Raw genomic sequence first — 15,386 nt, 5'->3', positions numbered from 1 at the left:
CTTAAAACTTCCCCATAGGCTCTGGTGTGGATCAATGGGATAGGGTGATGACTATGGGCATATAACAAAATCAATGAATTCTAGTGCCAACCTTTCTGGTCCATCCCAGATCAGGAACAGATTGTCAATATATTGGATCCAGATTGGTATGTGTTCAGTATATCTGTCATTTCCCTCAACCCATACCACTTGCTCCTCCCACCAACCTAGAAATAGATTCGCCATGCTGGTGGTGAAGTAGATACCCATGGCTGTTCCTGATTACTGTTGGTATAAAGTTTTTTCAAAAAGAAAGATGTTTTGTTCTATAAAGTACAGCATCCTAGATTGCAACATATTAGTGTGATCCAACAGCAATATGGGTCTCCCTCGAACAAAGTGAATACATGCACCGGCCCCCTTCTTTGGATCAATCCATGTATACAGGAAGCAGACATCTAATGCTGTCATCATGTAGTTATCTTCCCAGTTCACATCATGTATTCTTGTGGTTCTGAAAATTCTGGACTCGTGTAATAAACTTTGTCGTAGCATGACGAATTTGGTATCAAAAGACCGAGAATGGCTAGTAAACTATGTACAAGCATTTTCGTCATATTCGAGTAACGATTTCACCCTGAAATCGTCATTTTCGTTCTGAACCCTTGGGTTCCATTTTGTGCACGGCAGCCATTTTGTGAGTTGCCCTCACATAGGCAGATGAATTAAGCCAAATTCGATTCCAAAGGACACGTACACCTTAATTGACTTCTCTGCGACCTGGGCAAGCTGGAACCATTGCCCCAGGGCGAACCTGCCCAGCCAGTTCCTTTCCCAGTGGCCGAACAAGATAGCATCAAGGCACAGCCTGCCATAAACCTTTTCATCGCACACACACCCTGCCTAATCTTGCTCACACCTGTCCCTGCTCTTTTCTCTCCCACTTGCTTTATGATGAGGAGGTGCCCGTTTTTATTGGGGGTCCATCGATATCTGATGAAAATGTTGGGCCTTGCCGGGTAATTTGTTGTGGGCTGGACGAACTGAAATATGGGCTTGTCATCATGACTCTGCTTTTTCTTTGTAGTGAAAACATGTGAATGGTATACTAAAATGTAAGGAATGTTTGCCTAAAGCATAATATTTCGTATAAAAGGAGAAGTCTGGCTTTGTAAGATTGAGCAGTCTCCTGAAAATATACACACCATGTTGTTGTACTTCTAGAATGCCTGTTACTTGGTTGCAGCCAATAAATTCGATCCTTGACTTCACCTAGAAGACTCTGAGTTTCTGTGTCTGAATCAGGAAAGTACTCGAGGTCTTTGGGTGTTGTCCCTGGCACCGCTGGGTTACCGGTTCAGTACCGGTTCCGAAAAACCCAGTACCTCAGTTGGCGCCCAACGTGGGGCGATACCAACGGTACCGGTCCAAGCCTGAGGTTCGTGAGGAGCTTCGTGTGAAAATTCTGGAGGAAGGCCGCCACTTCATCGACCCCTGCATGTCGACGTGGTCCGAAAGTCTTTGCTGCGAGGTTCCCCGCTTCCCGACGGCTACGAAAGGACTGCTGCCCTGGCTATCGCCCTGATTTGGACCCTTGATGTTTGGTAGAGCGAAACGATAAACGAGTCTTCTGGTGACGTCATCGATATCTCAGTTAAGTATAAGTGGAGCGTCTCCCAGTCCTTAGTTGGTCTTAGTTTGGGTATCCCTTCGGGATCTTTGATTTGGAACTTGCAAGTACCAAAGCCGAAGGACTCGTGTATTCACGAGAATATCGTAATCGATAATCCTTTGAAGTTTGAAGCTAGACTAGAGAGCGAAGATGCCTGGTCTCAGCAGACTTGGAAATTTGTTTTGTCTTGGTTGTAATAATAGGGATTCCCGATTGGAGGACTCGTGTCCGGTTCCTCCGATTGGAACTCCAACCTATGAATTGTATGTGAAACATGGAGTAGGCCACATCACATATAATGAAGTATGGATCAAATACACCAGAAAAGATGGTGTTTTAAAATGGCCCCAATATGGTAGCTTTGACACGGAAATCTTAGATAACCTTGAAGTTAAACTTTTTAAGAAGAAAGCCCGGCCGGCGATGTTTGACTCTTTCCGCCTCTGGCGTAAGGAAGCCAAACAGAAGGAAATTAAATTAGCAAAGAGAAATAAGAGAGAAAGGGGTATTTCGATAATGCAAGCTGCTATGCAGTTTAAAGATAATGAAGAGGAACAGATGAGTGAGCAGTTGCACAGGCAACGTAAAATGGTGATCGATAAATGCTATCCAGTTTTGCCGCCTCTTCAGCAAGATGCAGCTAAAGACCTTGAAAAAGATCCCCTAATGTCACATTTGTTAAGTTCGCCACCCCCCTATGCGCAAAATGCTACGGCACCTCCGCAACCTTTAGCTGCGCAACCTTTAGTTGTTGTGCCTCCTGCTCCTCCACAGCCACCAGCTGTTCTCCAGGTGGTTCCTACTCCTCCGGTGCAGCCTCCTCAAGGGCCACCGGCTTTTACATCTGCTCTTCCTATACTTCCTACAACTTTGACTACTATCACGACTACCACTCCTGGTACTCCTCCTGGCACTGCCTCTGCATCTGCCTTGTCTCACCCTGCTTTTCCGCTTGTCTTTTCATCGACTTCTCCTTCTGTTCGTCAGAGAGTGGCTAGCACTGTCACTAGTCTGCTGTATCCTCTTTTTGGTGCAACAAGTGTAACTCCTGACACAGAGCGTAAGCAGTTGCGTAGTCAACTGCCTGATTCTAGGGAGAAGGAAACGTTGAATTATTTGGCACATGGATGGATGACCGAACCGACAAAATATGGTCTAGAATCTGTTATGGATGTCTTCCATCAGTGGGAAGCATCGAAGCAGAGATACGTTTTTGAGAAAATGTGTGCTTTTCTGTGTGAAGATTTAGAGGACAATGATTTGGACTCTAATCCGCCCGAGTTGAGCCATGTACGGTTCGAGTTTTCAAAAGGCGCAATTGTGGGTTCAGATGTTAGGAAAGCAGTTGCGACATTGTTGTCGCTTAGGACTGAAGGTGTTTCTAAGTCGTTGTTTGAGTCTGATTCCTCTGTTAAAAAGAAGGTGAGACAATACCCAATGAGAGAAGTTCCTCCGGTATGGAAGGAAGCAATTCAGGCTGATGCCGCTCTTCATATTGATGCTGTTCCAGCACACTTTCAGCGTGTTTGGGTACATGTTCCATGGAAGCGAGCTGAAGTTTTGGCCCTTAAACAGACATTGCCTGATCCCCGTAAAAATCCTGCAGGGTATTACAAGGAATTGTCACAGACTGCAGGTTCATGCATCATGAATTTAGCCGACATAGACATGTTGTTTGGGAATGTTGTTCCACAGCCTTTATGGGGAAAGATTCGTCATGCAGATCATGATCAGGAGTTAGGTGACTCATGGGCTAATATTACTGCTGCAGATGCCCGACAAGTTGGTGGTGCTAAACCTGAGCCTTTAGTTGCAGACCTCCCTGGTAGGATTATTAATTACATGAAAACTTTAATGCCTGTGATGCGTGTGAATTGGGATAAATTGTCTGCGTGTAAGCAGAAGAAAGATGAAACGGTGTCAGATTTCTTCACCAGATTTGAAGAAACGTTTGTCGACCATAGTGGTCAAGATATGAGTACACAAGGTGGTCAACGGTTATTCGTCGATAAGTTCGTGCACAATTTACTTCCCGAGTTGTGTAAAAAGTTAAAAGATTCAGAGAGTTCTTGGGCAGTTTCCTCTTCAGCACAGATATTGGCTACTGCCCAGTACTACGAAAATAGGGACAAAGGTGAGAAAGATAGAGCAGAAAAGAAAACTAAAGAGTTAAAAACAAACGGTTCTGTTACAGCAAGCGTATCCGCCACGTGGTGGTGGTGGCCAGAATAATGGTGGTCAGAATAACTCTCAGAATAACTATCAGCAGCCTCAACAGTTTCAGAGGAACTCCCAAAGAATAGAGTATACTCAACCACGTGTTCCCGTAGGTCCCAACCAGTATTCGTATTGCAAGAAAGAGGGTCATTTTAAGTATAGTTGCCCTGTTTTGTTACAGCGCGCAAATGGTGTTTCTGGCTCAAGAGGTCGAGGTGTTCAACAAGCGCCTAGAGGTAGAGGACGTGGACATTTTCCCCAGAACACACAGTCTTTTCCGCCTCAGAATTCAATGAATAGGTTTGATCAGCAGAATAACGTGTCTGGTAGGACAGCTCAGTACTATGCTGATGATTACTATGCAGAAGATGAGCATATGGAAGGTAATGATTGCTAGGACAGCCATAGACAAAGGGAGGGAGTTGTTTCAGTTCCAGTAGATCAGAGTGGACCTTACGTTGAGTTGATTACATCAGGTGTGTCAGAGCCTTTTCTGTTGGATACTGGTGCTACAAAGAGTTCTATTATGCACTCCAAACTCCCTGGCGCACCTTTGTCTGGCGAAATGAATGTTTCAGTAGGTAGTTCTGGCGCCCCGGTTAGAAACCCAGTTTCTAGTCCTATGTCTCTTTCTGTTGGTCCTTGTGAATTCGAAGCACCCCTTATTCTGACAACAGGTTGTGGTGAAAACTTATTGGGATTGGATCTGTTAAAAAGATTGTATGCGACTTTGTACTGTTCTCCTTCGGGAGTACAACTTACACTGGGTAAGAAAGTGGTTTCTCCAATGTATTTGTCAAGGGATAAACTTCCTACAGAATTGTTGTTTCTTCCTGATATTCTTTGGGCTACTGGTCCTAATGATGTGGGTCTTTTGGAAACACCACCATATGTTGTAACATTGAAAGCCAATGTTAAAATGTCACGCATTCCCCAATATAAAATTTCTAGTGAAGGTGAAAAAGCTTTACTAGCGATCATTTATGATTTGATTGAAAAAGATGTGATTGAAGAGACAAGCTGCAACATTTGCAATAGTCCTGTTCTGCCTGTTTTGAAACGAACTGACCCTTCCCAGCCACCTGTTTACAGATTTGTGATTGATCTTAGAGAGGTGAATAAAATAGTTGTGCCACAATTTCCAGTTGTTCCTGACATTACTGCCCTATTGACTATGATTCCAGCTTCTGCCACCTAGTTTTCGGTGATTGACTTGAAGAATGCATTCTTCAGCATCCCGATTGCTGAGGAGAGTAGGGATATTTTTGGCTTCAGTTTAGGAGGGCGAAGCTTCCGCTTTAAACGCGCTCCCCAAGGCTACTGTGAAAGTCCATCAATATATAGTCAAGCTTTAAAAACACAGCTTGATACGATTGTTTTACCTGATGGCGCTACCCTCATTCAGTATGTTGATTATTTGCTTGTTGCTGCAGATACTGAGGAAATCTGTAAAGAAGCCACGTTGTCTTTATTGCGTCATTTGTGTGAGTTGCATCACAAAGTGTCTCTCTCAAAATTGCAATATTGTCGACAAGAAGTGACCTACTTAGGTCATCTCTTATCGAAGGAGGGAAGGAAACTGACCCCAGAAAGAATTCAGGCAATAGCGAAATTGAGTGTGCCAAGAACACAGAGAGAAGTGCGTGCTTTCTTGGGTATTACATCGTACTGTAGACAGTGGATACCAAATTTTTCCTTGCTGGCCAAGCCCTTGGTGGCATTAACGTGTAAAGATACACCGAATCCCCTTCCATGGTCTGAAGAGTGTCAGAAAAGTTTTTCCGAATTGCGCACAGCATTATGTTCGGCTCCTGTGTTGGGTACCTCCAACTACAGTAAGCCCTTTACATTGTATGTCCATGAGAAAGAGGGTTGTGCATTGTCAGTGTTGACACAGTTGTTTGGAGACAAGCAGCATCCATGTGCGTATTTTTCGTCGACTTTGGATCCGGTAGCTAAAGCATTGCCGAGTTGTTTAAGAGCAACAGCGGCAGCAGCTGTTTCTATTCGACAGTCTGCTGGTTTAGTGATGAATAACACGTTAATTGTGATGGTTCCACATGCAGTGGACACGTTGTTAAACAGAACCAAGACACAGCACTTAACTAGCGCTCGATTGTCAGGTTACGAGTTGACATTGTTAGCGAGTCATGTGCACATAAAAAGATGCAACACTCTTAACCCAGCTACGTTGTTGCAGAGTGTAGAGGAATTAGATGCTTCAGAACAGCATGATTGTTTTCTTAGAACAGAAGAAGAAACGAAAGGGAGAATAGATCTTAGGGATACTCGTCTTTTAAAGTGTGATGGTACCTTATGGGTGGATGGTTCATGCTTCAAGCTTCCGAATGGTGATACGACTGCAGCATATGCTGCCACGACTTTGCATACGATTGTTGAAGCTGCATGTATCCCACATAATTCAGCTCAAGCAGCAGATTTGATTGCACTTACACGAGCATGTGTGTTGTCGAAAGGAATGAAAGTGACTATCTATACCGACAGCCAGTATGCATTCGGAGTGGCTCACAGTTTTGGACGATTGTGGAAAGAACGTGGGTTCCTGACTTCGCATGGAGCTAAGATACAGCATGGTCAGTTGGTGAATGAGCTGCTTGAGTCACTTACTTTGCCGTTGCAAGTTGCGATTGTGAAATGTAGCGCACACAAGAAGGTGACTGATGATGTTGGTCGTGGAAATGCATTTGCTGACGAAGTCGCAAAAGAAACAGCAAGGAATGTGATGAGCCGAATGTATGTTGCAGGCCCTGCAAGATGGATTGGTGATGTTGGAATGTGCGAAGACACGATAGAGAGTGTGAAGTCTATTCAAGCTGAAGCTACAGAGAAAGAGTTGAGTGTGTGGAGAGAAAGTACGGGTAGAATGGATGCAAATGGTTGTTGGGTTGAATTGTCGGAGCATCAGAGATGGTTGTTACCCGATGCGTACGTGCTTGCAGTGGTTACAATGGCTCATGGAATGGCTCATATCAGCGTGAAAGGGATTTGCAAGTTGTTGGCTCCAGTATGGCAAAATGCAGGAATTCCTAAGTGTGCAGAGAATGTGGTCAAGAATTGTATGGTGTGTCTGATGTACAATCCTGGTAGGGGAACCCCAACTCCAGCTGGTCATTTTGCACCTCCTACGTATCCGTTCAAGGTTTTGCGGATAGATTTCATCCACATGGAGAGGTGCAATAATTTAAAATACGTACTCATTGTTGTTTGTGCCTTTTCAAGATGGGTAGAAGCATATCCCCTAAAGGACAATACTGCCTTGTCCACAGCGAAAGCCCTTGTGAAAGAGTTCTTTCCTAGATTTGGAATGCCGAGAATGGTCTGGAGTGACAACGGGAGTGAATTTGTGGGTCGAGTGATGAAGAAAGTATGTGAAGGGCTAGGCATTCATCAGAAGTTTCACGCTGCAAATCACCCCCAATCAGCTGGATTAGTAGAATGCTACAATGGCACGCTAAAGTTAAAACTGGCCAAAATTCAAGCGAGCACTGGTCTTAAATGGCCTGACGCTCTACTCTTAGCACTCCTATCCACCAGAAAGACTGTACATTCGCGAGTGGGACTTAGTCCTTACGAGATCGTTTTTGCCCGCCCGGCCAACATATGGGGAGTGCCAAGGCCCACAAAGTTCAGTGAAATCGAACACCCTGTTTTGCTTGACTATTTGTACGAATTGACGGCTAAATTGCGTATTTTACACCAACAGGTCCATGACACCCTGCCTCCGGTCTCTGAAACTCCAGGTCATCCCATCGACCCTGGATCCTGGGTTCTAGTAAAGAACTTCCAGCGAACAAAGGACAATCAGCCCAGGTGGACCGGACCGCATCTCGTCCTTCTTTCCACAAGATCAGCTGTCCGAGTGGAAGGAAAGAAGCACTGGATCCACGGTGTACATTGTAAGAGGGTACCTTTGCCTCTGCCGTACGACCGGTGGGTCCAGGAGGGTGTCGCCGACTCAGAGACTGAAACTATGCCACGTTTTCTGCCTTTCAGTGAGGCACGTGTAAAAGGAACAATTACTGAAAAAGAGAGTGACAATATTTTGCAACCAGCTGTATCACCGTCAGTTCGATTGGACACTACAGAGCCTGCACTCCTGTTTCAGGACCAGACAGTACCTGGAAAGAAGCGCTATAATTTGAGGCCGAGACCTATGGACAAATAAAAGTTTTTTTTCCGCTATTTTTGAAAGCGCAGCTCTCCCATCTGAGAAACTTGCTTATTTTTGCTTTTCGAACCGCCATCCGGGTTCCGCTGCTAGGGTCGCGATTGCCCAAAGTCTTTGGGGTGCAGCTGACGACATTAGGTCGACAGTTCTGGTTGGTCTAAGGGAGTTGCCCTAGACTGACAGAAGCATTCCTTAGCAGAAACAACCAACCATCGCGAGCAGCACTTTAGAGAGGATGGAGTTTTTCGAGATGGAGAGACCTGCCAAAGAAACGAACTTTAAAAGCAGAATATGTAAAATGATGACAAAGAAAAGCTTTTTGATATTGTGCATTTTCATGTTATTCAGTGTGATGATGTTTTTTATAGGATATGTTTTATTCTCTTTTCAAGTGACATTTACACCCACTACATTGCCCATACCTCCTCCTACTGTTTCCTCACATTCTTTTCAACCCCTTCCTGAACATGAATCCGCTAGGAGATTAGAGTTTATTAATAACTCCTTCGTTCAGCTTTTGCACCAACACCAATTAATAATGAACACGACTAACTGTTGGGTGTGTGGTCTTATGCCTCACACAACGGATAAAGGTATCCCTTATCTGGTCCTGCCATTTAGCCATGATGGTTCTGTGTGGGCATACAGAACAATGTTCATCTATGCACATGAAGTCTACCCCCTACGTTCTGTAACAGACAATCCTAAGAATAGTGCTCTAGTAAAGGGTATGGTAGATATGATTAAGGAAGATATTTCCTATGAGACTATCCCGAGAGATGAGACTCTAGTATACATAGGATGGAACGTGACCATATATAGAGCTACTCTGAGTGAGAAACAGCAAGCTAAGAGATCTTCCCCGATTTGGATTGTACCCCATCAGGGTCACCTGTGTCTGCAAGGTACTGGCAAGAATCCCAGAGCTCAGTTAGGGAAGAGTGTCTGTACTGAAACGTATGTTTTTTCATCTCAGACTTCCCCTTCGTTTTTAGCAGCTAAGGGTACCTATTTCATCTGCCATGATAGAGCCTATACATGGTTGCCCCCTGACTTTTCGGGCACATGTTTTGTTTCGTTCCTGTTGCCTCCCACCTACACAGCTGCCGCAGATTACCACAAGACAAGGATAGTTAGAGGTGTCTTGAGTAAAGAAGACACTGCAGGACAAGAATTTGGGGACTTCGTAAAGGGTTTTCTGCCGTTCTGGGGACCCATGGTTAACAGCAGAAACATAAGGCAATTGACAAGGGTAGTTGAGTCCACCGTAGTTGAAACTGCCGGTGCCCTTAGCAACTTGACTGCTGAGCTCCAGTCGGATCGTCTTATGACCCTTCAGAACAGGGTCGCATTAGATGTCATACTTGCAGACCGAGGTGGGGTATGTAAATTGATCCAATCGAGTTGCTGTGTTTTCATTCCAGATAATGCTCCAACAGTGTACCAGGCCATCTCCAAACTGCATAAGATTTCCGAATCTATTCATGTGGATAAAGGAGATTGGTCGTTAATGGGATGGTTCTGGGAACTGATATCCGCCTGGGGGTGGAAAATTCTGATGGTCATTGGGATGGTCTTAGCCATTCTTTTCCTGTTCTGTCTGTGCGTGCAGTGTGCTCCTGCAATATGTGGCCTCTGTGCTACATCATGTGTAAGGAAACCTGTATCAAGAGACGAGCTAAGTACTAGGATGATGTTACAGCAACATCTCAATGACTTTAGGAATATAGACCTGGACTCAGATTAGCATAAGTATAGGTTAATTGCCTATGTAAGGGCAAAAAGAGGGTTTTTAGTTCTGAAAATTCTGGACTCATGTAATAAACTTTGTCGTAGCATGACGAATTTGGTATCAAAAGACCGAGAATGGCTAGTACACTATGTACAAGCATTTTCGTCATATTCGAGTAACGATTTCACCCCGAAATCGTCATTTTCGTTCTGAACCCTTGGGTTCCATTTTGTGCACGGCAGCCATTTTGTGAGTTGCCCTCACATAGGCAGATGAATTAAGCCAAATTCGATTCCAAAGGACACGTACACCTTAATTGACTCCTCTGCGACCTGGGCAAGCTGGAACCATTGCCCCAGGCCGAACCTGCCCGGCCAGTTCCTTTCCCAGTGGCCGAATAAGATAGCATCAAGGCACAGCCTGCCATAAACCTTTTCATCGCACACACACCCTACCTAATCTTGCTCACACCTGTCCCTGCTCTTTTCTCTCCCACTTGCTTTATGATGAGGAGGTGCCCGTTTTTATTGGGGGTCCGTCGATATCTGATGAAAATGTTGGGCCTTGCCGGGTAATTTTTTGTGGGCTGGACGAACTGAAATATGGGCTTGTCATCATGACTCTGCTTTTTCTTTGTAGTGAAAACATGTGAATGGTATACTAAAATGTAAGGAATGTTTGCCTAAAGCATAATACTTCGTATAAAAGGAGAAGTCTGGCTTTGTAAGATTGAGCAGTCTCCTGAGAATATACACAACGTGTTGTTGTACTTCTAGGACGCCTGTTACTTGGTTGCAGCCAATAAATTCGATCCTTGACTTCACCTAGAAGACTCTGAGTTTCTGTGTCTGAATCAGGAAAGTACTCGAGGTCTTTGGGTGTTGTCCCTGGCACCGCTGGGTTACCGGTTCAGTACCGGTTCCGAAAAACCCAGTACCTCATTCTACTCAGTACTATTGCGTCAGTGAGATCTCAGGTTAACGACATAAGGTGGCAAGAAAAAGTCAAGAGAATTGAAGTATTTTCAAAGAGCCGCCATTGGAGGATGCAATCGACCTTCCAGGGGGTATACAGAGATTATCGGTTATTAAAATGGTATTCATCCTCGTGAAGCAGAACTAGACCCACCACCTTTTTAGCAGGTCATGATATTTCATGATAGATGATTTGTAGGTTTCCCAACTGATCTCCTCATAACAGTAGGATGAGTAAGATGAGACAAAGGCTGTTTGCCGAAACTTGTTGTTTATTTGCACAATAAATGTTTGTGCTATTATTGGTGGGCCGCATCTGTATTTCCTTGAATTGGATTGAATTTGCTCAGAGCATTAAGAAATGCATGATACAGAAAATATGTATTTGGTTTACAAAATTAATAACAACCCTAATGACAGTTTATGGGTCCCTGTGGACATCAGACCCCCATATTATACCTCAGAGGACATAGCAGTAGTGCATGGGGCCCACTTCTGTGTGACATTTTGAAGTGCTGAGGTTCAAGGGAACAAAGTCACTTCCATACCTGCTGAGAGTTTATGGGTCCTTGTGGACATTAGGACCCCATATTATACCCCAGGGGACATAGCAGTAGTGTCTAGGGCCAATGTATAGCCTCCAGACATCTGGTTTAGTAATATTTGGTCAATTTTAGGGTGTTCAGGTTTAAGGGAACAAAGTCACTTCCAACCCTGATGACAGTGTGTGGGTCCCTGTAGACAGCAGACCCCCACATTATACTTCAGGCATCTGTCCATCAGTGCTGTCAGCATCAGTTGAGATAGGCATCAGTAACAGTCTCTCTACGGGATGCATGTGTCCAGCAGGAGAGTCATCTGCATACAATAAAGTCATCAGCTGCTATCTATCTTTTAATCATCTGTCCACCAACAAGTTCAGGTGCAGTCAATCACTAGATCACCTATGTACATATTGGTACATTTCTCAATATCTGTCAACAGAGAGAACACTAGAGAACATAGAATTAATGTGGTGGAATGGAGACTACTGAAGGGCTCAGGCAGCAGTACCCATCTACACACTAATCTGGATGATTGCAGAGGAGCTCCGCTGACAAAATGCACAGCTCCTTATAGGGTCACATATCTGTGACTCACACTGCCAGCATTTGGCGGCTTAAATATATCTGTAAACTTCATTAATGGTGTCTTATTATGCCGATTTAGTTATCAGCAAGAGATGTATTAACAAAATTTGTAGACACGTTCTCTTTTTCTGGGTGTCTAGCAACTGAAAATAAACATAAGAGAATCTCTCTGTGCAGTTCTGCTACAAAAAGATGATACAATTACTAGGGCACCTTGTAATGCGGCTGCCATTTCGCTAACCCAGATTATCCCTGCCAGGAGCCCTGATAGTGACATGTTAAAGCTGAAGGACATACTTACACGTCAGTCAAGGAACCAACACACCTGACTGCTCACCAGTGATGGTGAATATCAAAAGTACAAAAATGTCATGGATGAACTGTCCACAACTCAGAAAGGAGTTATATTGCGAGGGTCGAGAATCCTGATTACGGAGTTGGAGACAGAAAATAATTGACTGAGCCCATGAAGAACATTGTGGAATTGTTGCCACAAAGCGATCTCTCCGAGACCAAGTTTGGTTTCCTTACCATGATGGCAGGGTTGAAAGGGAATTAAAGGCCTGTCCTTTATGCAACTGCCATTCTACAAAACCTATTCACCATACCTTGAACATGTAAGAACTCCTGAAGCATGCCTGGGAGAGAATAGCCATTAACTTTTTCGGCCCACATTTATTGGTGATTATGGATGAATACTCACAATTTCCACTAATTGAACATCTTTCACAGACAACTCAAGTATGAGTCATTGAAATACTAGATGGCATCTTTGAAACCCTGGGTATTCCAGCCATAGTGAAGTCTGTCAATGACCCGCCATTCAATAGTCGAGAGTTTAGAGATGTCTTGGAGCATTTTAAACTAAAACATCAAAAGAGCTCACCTCTGTGTTTTCCACGAGTCAACAGACTTGTTGACCGTTTTATGAGTATGATAAAGAAAGCAGTGCAACACACCACTCTTGAGAAGCTCAATGTGAAAACTGTATTAAATTAAACCTCGAGAGCTTATCGTTCAAAACTCAACTCGATCATAGGTGAAAGTCCTGCGAATAAGATGTTCAGGAGAGCAATACCAAGTTACCTCAATGCACCAGAGAAAGAAAGATGAGAACAACTCGTTGGAAGGACTTGGTTAACAAACAATAGATTAAAGTGTATGATGACAAAAGACTTCCTCATCTTTATGAGAGGAGATCCAGTGATCGTACAACAAATGCTGAAAAGAAATGTTATGCTTCTTTTGATGCAGAACCTTACCAAGTGGTGTCTACTAATTGAAACATTGTGAATGCTGAGTGGCCTGGGAAGTCTATTACCCAAGACTCTTCTCATTTCAGGCACTTGACCAATCATTCATGAGATACAATAGTTAAAAGAGAGACTGGGTCTGAAACATGAATGAATGAATGAAGTGAGATTTCTATTGCGCAACTTAGCCCAAGGGCATCAAGGCGCTAACCATAAACAGATAACATAGAGTCTCAGGGCACTGAATCCAGGGTCTATAGATAAGCCTCAGTGAAGAGCCAGGTTTTAAGTTCTTTGTGGAAAAGCGCCAGGGAGGGTTGTCCTGACAGCTGTGGGGGAAGGGAGTTCCAAAGTTTGGGCACCAGAGATGCTCTACCTCCCCATCTAGCTTTTACGAACATGGGAACTAGGAGAAGATTTTTAGAGGCAGAGCGAAGAGCTCTACTGGGGGTATATGGCCAAAGGAGGGACCTAATGCCTTCAGATCCAGATCCATGGACGGCCCTATGAGCAAGGCAAAGAAGTTTAAAGGAGGTCCTGGACTGAACGGAGAGCCAGTGGAGGTTTTTCCTGGCTAGGGATACCGAGGAGAGCCTCGGGAGATTAAGAGCCATCCTAGCCGCGGCGTTCTGCACCATTTGAAGACGATGAACTGCGCTCTTGTTTATGCCACCCTACAGGGCGTTACAGTAGTCCAGTTTCGAAGAGACAAGGGCAACTGCAGCAAGCTTCCAGGCAGAAGAGAGATAGGTTGAAATCTTTCTAAGGATCCTGATGATGCCACAGCAAGTGGACACCGTCCTACTGACTTGAAGGTCAAAGGACAGAGAAGTATCTAACAGGACCCCGAGATTTCTAGCCAAGTGGGAGGGACGGGGGTAGTCCCCAAGGTAGGCCGGCCACCAGTCATTAGACCAGATTTCCTGGTCACCCCCAAAGATCAGGACCTCCGTCTTTTGTCCATTAAGTTTTAAAAAGTTCCGGATCATCCATTTAGATACTGCCTCCATACAGAATCTAAAAGTTAAGAGCCGAGTCGGTTACCGACTGTGTGAGGGAGACCATGATTTGGGTGCCGTCGGCATATGACAGCACTTTGAACCCAAAGGATCTCACCACCCTAGCAAGTGGGGTCACATATATGTTAAAAAGTAAGGGACTTAAAGAAGATCCCTGTGGGACCCCACATTGAACTGGCTTGAAGGGAGACAAAGTCGCCCAGCTTAACTCTTTGCTCTCTTTGATGGAGAAAGGAGGCCAGTAGGCTGAGGGCCGAGCCTCCAACACCAATCTCTCCAAGCCTGGCAACCAAGACCGAGGGGGACAGGGTGTCAAAAGCTGGCGTAAGATCAAGTAGGACGAAAAGAGTGGTATGGCCCTTATCGACCTTGGAGCGGATGTTATTAATAACAACAGTGAGAGCAGACTCTGTGCTATGAGCACTTCGAAAGCCATGTTGCGAGATGTCCAATAGGTTTGCGTCATCCAAGAAAGTTTTAAGATGGTGATTAAGGTGGGCCTCAATAATCTTGGCAGGGGCCGGTAGCAGGGAAATGGGTCGAAAGTTTTTTAGGACTTCAGGATCCAGAGATGCCTTCTTCAAGAGCGGTTTAATGACGGCCCTTTTCCAGGGATGGGGAAAAACTCCCTCTGTAATTGCTGAGTTCATAACCTCTAGAAGTGGAGGGATAACAACCTCCCTGCAAGCTTTTAAAGTTTTCAGCGGGCAGGGGTCCAGCGGTGAGCAAGATTTGATGTTATCAAGTAGGCTGTTTATCCCATCCAAAGTCAGCTGGGGAAAGTCAAGAAAGCTAGGCCCGGACTTCACAGCCTGGAGCTCTAGAAGGTGGAAAGAGAGCGATGGAGGTACAGCGTCCATCTCTGCATTAAGGAGTTCAAGAGATTTATAAATATCAGAGATTTTGGAGTGGAAGTAGCTGAGATATTATCACAGAGCTCCTAGGTTTCCACTATGGGATCCCCAGTCTTAGGTGTGGAAAGGGAGTCAATAATCTTAAAGAGATCTCTGGAAGATTTCAGATTCATATAATAGGCCTTTTTTTCTTCAGCTATTGCCACCTTATATTCTTTTAGAAGAAGCTTATGTTGTGATTTTCCAGAGGGATCAGGATGTGCATGCCAGTTCCTCTCCTGTTTTCTACATCCCTGCCTCAGCAATCTGAGGTGATCAGAAAACCAAGGCCGGTAAGGACTCTTTTGAGCAGAGTACTGTTGCTTAA

Source organism: Lissotriton helveticus, chromosome 5_1 (assembly GCF_964261635.1).
Source record: "Lissotriton helveticus chromosome 5_1, aLisHel1.1, whole genome shotgun sequence".
Taxonomy (NCBI): domain Eukaryota; kingdom Metazoa; phylum Chordata; class Amphibia; order Caudata; family Salamandridae; genus Lissotriton; species Lissotriton helveticus.
Note: the sequence above shows the minus strand (reverse complement) of the source record.